Source organism: Thermobia domestica, chromosome 17, assembly GCF_964235325.1.
Source record: "Thermobia domestica chromosome 17, izTheDome1.hap1.1, whole genome shotgun sequence".
Taxonomy (NCBI): Eukaryota; Metazoa; Arthropoda; class Insecta; order Zygentoma; family Lepismatidae; genus Thermobia; species Thermobia domestica.
Window position 1 is genome coordinate 45529831 of NC_137470.1, and position 8219 is coordinate 45538049.

An 8219-nucleotide genomic window follows, 5' to 3' on the forward strand; every position below is an offset into this window, starting at 1 on the left:
AGTCGATACCTACATGAATGTTTTGCCAACACATTGGGATGAATATTTTTTTGTTCTTTGTGTGAATGTGGCCGGCCACGACTGAGTTACCCTTCTTCTTCTCCTATAAGACTCCCAATATGTTGACAAAGACGGAGAACATATAAGGAAAACAAGTGTTGGCATAGCTGACAGAGAAATTACTATTAATGATCCCGAACATTTATACATACATGTGTATATCCCTGTATTACCGCGTATACTCAACTCCGGCTTTAAGTGTACTTCGTTGCAGCTGAAAAGTCCCACATTCACATTACAGGGATCCATCCGTTGCCGACGCTTGATTACTTTATTTATTTCTCTCCAGGAAACCCGCCGCTCTCCCTCTTCGTGTCAAGGAATGTATTGACCTGGAACATAAGATAGATTCAGTATTTTTGCTCACCTACAGACTTACTCCTACCTATGATACACATATTAATGTTTACGTTTCGCTTTACACTTGTCCTGGGTTGTCTACCCGTAAATTAAAAAGGGGGGGCTTGATTCTCCCCGCCAGACATTTACATGGGCTCCTTTAACTATGTCCGTTATTCCTTTCCAGGTTGTCATCTTGAATCTTGAGTCTTATCCTGGTCATGGCACGAGGTGACCAAGAAGAGAGACATCTTCCGCTCGGTAATGTCAATTCTGTCGCACCCGCTTATTTTCTTTCCATTGCTGGGGTCACTTTGGACCTCAATCTCTTTGTCCCCTACGAATTATCTTTTCTTGTTACCAATGAATCCCCCATGGACGGACCTGTCGTGTATGATTTCGATAATTACCTTCTGGCTGCTCCTTTTTCTTCCACTGCTGACCTCTCCTATGCTAACCAGCTCCGAATAGCCATACACGAAGCGTCCACTCACACCGCCTTTAATGCTGGCCATCACCTCTTAGAGGATGTGCTGGGGAGGCTAATGACTCATGTCCCTTATGGGACGGTCATTTTTATATACGGTAAGGCCGCCACCGAGTTGCTACACGTCAAACTTCCCAAGCGACTGTTTATGGACCTGGCAGTGGTGTGCACCAACCCCTGGCACCAATGGCTCGCGTATCCGGAGTTGGGGATTGATTTTACCTGCTCGATGGTGGCACATCATGGAATCGATCCCACGCGCTGTAGCCACAGCACGCTACAACGTATGTACACCTCGTACGTTAATTGGAATCTGCCTTCCCCTAGTCCCAGTAACTGGGATCCGGACTAAGGGGCCTCTGAGGTGTAGCCTATCCAGTCTCGCACCCAAGACCATTTGTACACCAGATGGGAATGACCCCATTGTCTGGTGATAGGTGTCACTTGGGGGGGCGCCATTGCAGTTCCCACCCGTTATGCAGTCCCGCTACTGGTCAGTGCGCATGCTATAACATTGAGCCAGTGTGTCTTTGCGACCGCTTCTGAGGCGAATAAATCAGACACCTTACATGAATGGACCAAAGCTACCACTAAACACGGACGAAGCGTCCACGGATATTGTCCATGGCGTAAGCCGGCCTTGACCGTGATTGTCATACCCATCTGGTACTCCCTAGGTAAGACCAGCCTCCTCCCCCTTCCTCTTCCCTCCCCCCTCTCTCCTGCAGCCTTGTTCTTTTTTGTGTTGTTGCTACCTTCTCTTTGCCAGAGGCACTCTTATTTCTCTAGCCTTTTTATGAGCTTTCGTCTGGTCTCCCTCTGTGAGTGCTGCAACTCTCACTTGCCTTCGTGTACTCCACCAATGACTTGCCCCTTATATAGGAAGAAATACGCCTTAGTCTCTGTCATGCTTTTTCTTCTGCTGCTGTGAACACCATATATATACGTGCAACTTTCCTGCGACCCTTCTGGGCGAGCACAAGTGAACTTATGCTGTTGTAAAATTACTAAGAGATTAAAAAAACGGTGATGTACTAGCGTCCTGGGCATATTGTACATAATGCATTTACAATTATATATGTATCGGCTATTTTTTTTTCTTTTTTAAAGAATGTAAATAGCTACCTGTGAACTATACTTCGCTACTTTTAGTTAGTAAGATTACGCTACCTTTAGTTATGTTCAACCCGTGTCGAATTATGATTAAGCAATAACAGTTATGTTCATTAAGGCTGATGCTCATTCTAATGTTTTCAGTTATAAGGACATTAATGATATCAAACTAATTGGTGGTATCATACTGTAACACTATCTCTTGTTCATTGTGGCACGCTGAACTTAAGTATTACGACCTCTTGATCTCATTGCTAACATTCTAGTTAAATAGTTACAAACACCACATATTTTAACACTTCATCAAGGATGGTTAATAGTTAAACATGTTAGCTTATCTATTGCTATTAAAACTATTAATGTTAGTATACTTAGTGCTAAGGCTACCATATGTATTAAGTAAGGACATTGGGTGTAGATCGAGGCCCTGATTTTTTCCCCCGCATTGAGTAATGGGCTAGACCCCGCTTCTAGTTCAATTATTGTAACTAAGATTACAACTTTATTATATTAATTATCGATATGTTATGTAAATTAATGGTTACATAAATAACATCATTGCGGGCTATAGTGACTTGCTAAATGTTGTCTTACCACTACACCACTATACTCGTGTTGTTCAATCATCCGTGTGTAACTGCCTTGATACAAGTTAAAAGCTTAGCTCGGTTTGATTAAAACGCACACAACGCAGATAACACAAGGCAGAGTGGTATTAAATCACGTTATCACTTGCGTACTTTAAATATATATATATATATATATATATATATATATATATATATATATATGGTCCAACTTAATTATATACATATATATGTAAACGAATAAACACTGGAAGAGAATCATTACGTGTACATCATTTCGTAATTGAGTTCAATAATCGAATAATAGAATCCATCACAATTTATATGATACACATTAAGGACACTCGAGCTCTGTCAACTCGTTTCTAATAAATCCGGTATAAACCAACTTAATTCTAGTCAGAATAAAACTTATGATTAAACCAAACAAAAGACTTAAAAACTATAAGTCATGAGACTTTCAAATTGGGTGCCCCCCTCCATAAGCGGCCCTGTTTGATAGGTGAGTAACATCACATCGCAGCAGCGCACAGCACCGTTGTCACACGGTAAGTCAAAGCCAGATAATCCGTCAGAGTGATATACGAAATTTAGGATATAAATTTGAGAACTTGACGTTTATTATAATTTTTATTGGAATAAGTTAAATGTCAAAACAAACAGACAAAATAGTGCTCTTTCAAACTTAAAATTTAATCGAATGTCATTTGTTTAATGAAATTTCGTAAAATGTTTGTGGATAGTTCCTGGAAACCCGCCTCTCATTCAGCGTTAAAACTAGAGCAAATCACCATTTATCAGGTTACGAGAGTGAACCCAGCTGCAATCAGGGGCTCATGATAGTTGCGCGTAACTTCAACATTGAGGAACACACCAACAAACATTTACAACGAGAAAATAGATAAATAATTAAGTATAGGGGAATGAAACTACAATGAAACGAATAATAACAATAATGTTGCCCGACAAATTATCACGATTGGGATACACCGTAGTCTCTGTTGAGCAATTGGTTCTTAACAATCTCTGGTTCGATCCCCGACGAATTCCTTCTTTTATCCTATATCTGAATTATCGCTCCGCACGAGCTCAAGTTTATAATCGGATTGGTTACGTGTAAGTAGGTTAAAATCAAATACCTTCAATAGAAATCTAGTTTACCACATATCATCACTATCTACTCTAGGGGTTCTGAGCTCGAGACTCTGAAATAACTTCATTTAACACCACAATGAACCACGGTATAAAACCAAATGTTATCACAATGATTTCAGTTCTAGTTAGCTCTTGGCATTTACACTTTTGCGATTAACTCTGTGAAGAACCGGATAAGACTGAGATCGTAATCCCGATGAAAGTATTGTTGTTTCAAGTAATACGCTACGAACCATTGTAAACATCGATACTTCCTTGTCTAAATTCTCATTTACCATTTTGAAGCACGTAGTGAGTTTCGTACTTAGCAAACTGTTTTAAAAAAAGAAAAATACAAAGAAAAGAAATCACACAAAAGGATAGTACAGGGTACACTATCTGAAGTCTCGGCTTCAACTATCGGCAATGCAAAACGCACTCCTTCTAATCACTGTTAAACTGCAACTTTGGACATTATTTTTCGTTGTGGCTTTCACTTAATTCAGTGATAATAGCATTCGGTATGGGATACTCCCGGGATACGAACCTCGATTCGTAGCACACTAGAGTTCAGCACTGAACCATGTCAGCACTCAATAGCTAAACGAATTGGTAACTTGAAGTTGAAGTAATTGGAAATACATGCTTCTAGTATCATACACTAAAAACCCAGGGAGATAGTACTTACCCCTTTTTCCTTCTCTGTTCTCCTTCAAGAAATTCTTCTGGTAACAGGAGACCTCCCCACATTGTCTGTCTTTGGAAACGTAAGTCTCCCCTTTTTCCTTTGCATTCTCCGAGCAAAGATGATAAGTTTATCCCAACAAGCTGAAAAAAAAAAAGAACCACAAAGTTAAGAACTTATTTAAACTCGTTCGTTAGTATACCTAATTATTAGCATAGTGTAGAAATCAGATAATATCAGTCACTAATCAAATCCAGTAACATTCACCTAGCAAGTTCTTTAAATTTCCACTAATAATTATATTACATTATTATAACACGCCGAATGATAATTACCTCTAAATTAACAAACATAAACATATCTAAGTGGTCAGCTCCGGTATATTGCAGCAAACGGTTATTGATGGATAAAAAAAAGTCTAAATAATATCTAAGACAGGAAAAGGATATAAGAAAATTAATGAATGAGTGATAGAAAATAGTACTAATGTTTCCATCACACGAAACTCTCGGTTACAACTCATTTTCAAAATAAATACGCAAACACACTCGGAACTAGAACCTCGAGACACTACAAACACACTCGATCTCCCGGGTTCAATCTATAATACTATTTTGTGTGAGAATTTTTCGTTCCACAGCTTTCATTCTAGAAGCCTTTCAGCAGACGCCTGCCCAGGTGAGAGAAGTGAATGAACTTGTATTGGAGATAACTGAGTATTCATTTTCCTTTTTATTTTTTGTTAAAAGTTATTAATTTTTCTCATTTAATTATCAATTTCCTTTTAAAAGAAATTTGTCACTTTTCCTTTGTTATTCTTACTAAGCTACCTACAAAGGTATAAAGATATAATGAACAAATCATAATGTGCACAAGACAAGACTGCCTCCTCCTCTGAGGGCCTAATTTGCCAATAATTAACTTTACAGTGTTGCACCAAAGCTAAAAAATTCCTATAATATTGATTTGAGAAATTAATAGCAATTGAGATAACATATCATCAAGGATCTAGTGAGACACTATTTAAAAAAAGAGGAAATCGGCATACAATTGTAAAAAAAAATATGCACGTTAACTGAGAATTTCTCAAATGCTTGTTATGCCCTCTTGTGGGATATGTCTTATCTTGAACATTATACGTACACAAGTTGTAATAAGATGTAAACTAGAATTGAATCTCAGTTACGAGATACTACATGTTTCAAATTTATATCAGCTTTCCTGAGATTTTGTTTTATTTTTATTTTTAGTTTAATTAATTGCTAAAAATATTGAAGATACCCTGGAACTACCCCCTAACTTTGTTCCTATCCTGGTCAAAAAAAAAATCTAATATGGATAATTCCAAACTAAAGATAAAAATAGTAAAGTCGAGAATAATTGAAAATAAAGGGAGCGAAATGCTCCAATGTACCTTATTTGAAATAAAGCTACGGGAATTACCATCTACATGAAATAATTGGCATAATTGCAAAGGTATAAAGAAATTCAATTAAATTTTGTTGAATCTAAGATCTGCTTGATAGTCCTATGTTTCACTAAGTTACTTGAAAACATTTCATCAACACGTTAAGTTTTATCTTTGGTAAAATTAAAAAAAGAGTAGATAATGTTAACATCTCAAGGTATAAAATACCGTATACAACACAATTTCTGCACTCATGCATAGCAGTCCAAACGACCGACCACACCCATTCTCTATTTTAGAAAGAAATACAAATATACTTATCTGACAATGTTATGATGTCCCTGGACTGAAGTGCTTGGCAAACTGGTAGAGCAAAGGGCGTCTTTAACAAGTATACGAGATATTCTCTCTCAGTTGCGTTGTTAAACCTCCTTTACTCCCCTCACCCTCGAACATACGTAAGCTGAGCTGATAATTTACAAACCACATATCATTATACAAACTGCATAATTAGCTAACTTCCGCCAAGCGGACTCAACCCAAACTTCCTTTTAACACTCTACCCCTCAACCTGGCCAATTCTGAAAACAAAATATGCGGCAGATGTATGTTAATAATACAACTAATTCCCGACATTTCAATAACATGCAAGGTATTGCCTATCTTGTAAATTACCTTGGATTTATTCACCATATGACTCATCACCCACTAATCATTCTAGTATATGAAAATTATATTTGACAGTCTACTTTCCTCCATCATTATTGTTCCATTCACGAAGAAACAGACCAGATTAGGTAAATAAATCATCTTGTAAAAAAACTTGTCCTACTGTGGTATTATCTTTATCTTCACACACAGTCACAGCTCAAACACAAGAGGCATCTTAATAGTAATGTGTGGTCAGCGCACATACACATATTTCCAGGTTTCCGGTTTCGTTCGTTCATGGTACAAAATTTATTCTTAATCTCATTCTGATATTAATATGATCACACACGCTATTTAAACAGATATCTATACCTAGTCTTTGACGATGTGTGGACAGCACACTAAGGACATCTAGATAAAGATATTTTCCCCGTTCGATTCTCACTTCCAGATAGCTTTCTTATTAGTAACCTTCGCAGATTCCATCAATCACTATACCTTTCCTAAACTGATGTGTGGTCAGCCCCATTAAAAAAATTCCGAATTAAGCCAACACATTCTTAGCATGCTCCTATGTCCTAATCCTCGACACACAACATAAGTAATACCTATGCTTTGCATTAATGATGAACAATTACACCTATCCTCCCGAAAAAGATACGTTTGATCATCCCATATAAACAAGTACTCCGCACAAACCAAGGTTATTATGTCAAGCATTAATGATAGTGTAGTCTAATAGTCTCTTTGATTTTAGGTTTCCATTCATTGCTATCCCAGTGTGATGCCTAGAGTAAGGCCCCCACAGTCCTAGTATCTGGCGATACCAAAGGGTTCAGATCACAGCTTGTCGGCCCCATCCAGGGATGATTCAGAGGGACGATACGGAAATCGATTTTTTTGCGATCAAATTTTTATTAGTGGACAACAGTTATCTAAACTCCAAACCTCCATGCGGATATGGAACATCTCTGTGCCACAAAAACTTATGAACTTCTGCAGTGACAAGAAAATTTCTTCCATCTACAAACAGACTCACCTTTTTCAAACACCAGTTCATTTCTTACAGGTGAAAAACTCTTCTCGTACCAGACCCAACACAAAATTTGGACAAGTGGTAATTCTCATAAGCAAAGGAAATAAAATTCTTTCTAATCGGCGTTGTGACAAATCATAAGAAGATTGTAATGGTAAACGAACAGCAAACGTCAAGAGACCATGAAATCCTACTTGGAATACCTCAATATCAATGTAATAACCGCGATAATATTGTAACAAAACCATTGAAATTTGTTGCCTGATATATAGTTTAAAATCCCTATTATTGGGTCAAGTAAAAACACAAGACTCGTTTAAGACAATTGAGAAACCTATATGTGAGTATGGCAATGGTATCTCCACACTCTCATTCCACTAAGGTAGAGGCCATAATTTTTGTAAGCCCTGTATATTTATCCGTTGTTAAAAAAAGGAGAAAGAACAAGGAAGTATTTTATTGAATTATCCACTGCACATTAAAATTATTCATAAATGCATACAACCTTTGCTCAACAAAAGGATATATATATATATATATATATATATATATATATATATATATATATATATATATATATATATATGCATGTATTTAGTATCTATGTAAAATTATTCTCTGTATAACTAAGACAATTATAATATGTGTTTAAAGTTTACAACAGAAAAGTTCGCCACAGAGGAAGCATATGGTTGAATTATCAATCAATGTTATTTGAT

At 37.1% G+C, this 8219-nt stretch overlaps 1 protein-coding gene across 1 annotated transcript in view; it reads left to right on the forward strand.

Annotated features, from left to right (window-relative positions):
- LOC145674539 (uncharacterized) overlaps positions 1 to 8011 on the forward strand; it is a 192164-nt gene extending 184153 nt beyond the window's left edge. Inside the window, exon 4 of the transcript XR_014128974.1 lies at positions 7222 to 8011. The gene's annotated coding sequence lies outside the window, so the exon portion shown is untranslated. The remainder of the gene's footprint in view (positions 1 to 7221) is intronic.
- Positions 8012 to 8219: the final 208 nt, after the last annotated feature.